This window comes from Schistocerca piceifrons, chromosome 1 (genome assembly GCF_021461385.2).
Source record: "Schistocerca piceifrons isolate TAMUIC-IGC-003096 chromosome 1, iqSchPice1.1, whole genome shotgun sequence".
Taxonomy (NCBI): Eukaryota; Metazoa; Arthropoda; class Insecta; order Orthoptera; family Acrididae; genus Schistocerca; species Schistocerca piceifrons.
The window spans coordinates 378,141,063-378,143,042 of record NC_060138.1 but is presented as its reverse complement, the minus strand read 5'-3'; the positions used below and the strand labels follow the sequence as shown (position 1 = coordinate 378,143,042).

The 1,980-nt window shown below is 45.0% G+C and overlaps 1 pseudogene; it reads left to right on the top strand.

Annotated features, from left to right (window-relative positions):
* Nucleotides 1-1,452: 1,452 nt before the first annotated feature.
* LOC124725868 lies at nt 1,453-1,570 on the top strand (annotated as a pseudogene).
* Nucleotides 1,571-1,980: the final 410 nt, after the last annotated feature.

Genomic DNA, 1,980 nt, shown 5'->3' with positions numbered 1-1,980 from the left:
CGGTAAGCTGCTTTTCAACCATGGCGTGACATATATTACGCGTTCCTTTACGTGTAAAAGCTATCCCACGGAGAGCAGACATCAACCGAATTTCTAGTTTCTTGTAGGACGTTGCTCTTCGTGACTCCTGGAAGACAATGCCGACTCCAATCAGCGCAATAATAGCTTTCATCTGCGAGTTGCAAAGGGCATTCTTCCTTCACTTCTGTTCTAGTTGTCTCCTGCTACAGCAAGCAGCGATTCTCCATGCAAATATTTCCAAATGATTTTGAATGGGTACCGCTTAGTTAAGAGTTCCACAGTGCACTGTTAAAAGGGGACAATACAGTGAAAGAAGCATACAGCTGCTTACAACATACTTCCAAGAAGGCACTTGTACGGTATCCTTGTGGCAGAGGCCGTTTACCTTGCTCGTCTCCGTTTAAATAATTATTTAAATTACGCGAGAGCGAGGAAGTCACTGCTGTCGTTTTCAGGTCTTGCTTAAACATCAGATATGACTCAGGAATTAATCACTTCATCTGTCAGCTATAAAAGAACTTGAGGAGTCCCTTAATTCGAAACAGAGGTTAGCTTGACTGTAATTTACACACAGTCTTACATAGCCATCGACATTTCTTTCTTAGAAACAAAGGAATCAGACGCCTACTCGACATGTTTTGGCTTATCATTGCAATTATTAAGTCTCAGTTTACTATCTGTAGAACTAACAGTTGTCGATTTTATGTACCTCGTACGAAAATAAATACTATCAGAGTATCCGCATTATATTGGTTTTTTAGTAATCCCTGTAAAATATCCCTACCTCACAGGCCGCGCGGTGTAGCCGCGCGGTCTACGGGGCCTTACCACGGTTCGCGCGGCTCCCCACGTCGGAGGTTCGAGTCCTCCCTCGGGCGTGGGTGTGTGTGTGTTGTGCGTGAGTCAGTTTAAGTTGGATTAAGTAGTTTGTAAGCCTAGGGACCAATAACCTCAGCAGTTTGGTCCCATAGGAACTTACCACCGCCACCTAACTCACAAGCAAGCACTCAGTGGTACGATTACAGAACACATTCACTTGAGCTAACTCGCTGATGTGAAAGTTGCACTGAGTGTGCCCGTTATTCATACAGCAGTAATGTAAGTAACAGGTATACAGCTGCGACAAAATTCCAATGTAACAACAACTAGAATTTATTCTGTCCTGGGCTTCTATGAGTAAACAAAATCACAGAGGATTCAGGATGCAGCCGTTAGTCTCACCTCGTGAACTGTCCTTAGCGCCCATGTAAGATACACAAAAAAGTTGAGACGAAAAATATGCTTTTACCAAGACCTCACTTCAATCCGCTTTAAACTAGAGATAACTGCTGTCCAAAAGGGAAGGACAAAATGATATCATGTTAAAAAAAAAGTTTTATTATGTAGCATGTCACGATAATTGGAAATTCACTGACTCTCCAATATGGTACTGGCAACGGCCTTGCCGCAGTGGATACACCGGTTCCCGTGAGATCACCGAAGTTAAGCGCTGTCGGGCGTGGCCGGCACTTGGATGGGTGACCATCCAGGCCGCCATGCGCTGTTGCCATTTTTTCGGGGTGCACTCAGCCTCGTGATGCCAATTGAGGAGCTACTCGACCGAATAGTTGCGGCTTCGGTCAAGAATACCATCATAACGACCGGGAGAGTGGTGTGCTGACCCCACTCCCCTCCTATCCGCATCCTCCACTGAGGATGACACGGCGGTCGGATTGTCCCGGTAGGCCACTCGGGGCCTGAAGATGGAGTGAGTGCTCCAATAAGGTACTAAAGGACCAAAGATTAAAATCGCTGATATTGAAACGCTCTACAATAACATGCAATGAAAAATCTCACAGATACGGATGTCCCAAGTTACCAATTCGTTTATAAGTACTGCTGGTTAGGATAATAATGACAGAAATGGTACAGTGCGTGATATGTAATCTGCTTCAGCAGCTGAACTACCTGTACGTCTGA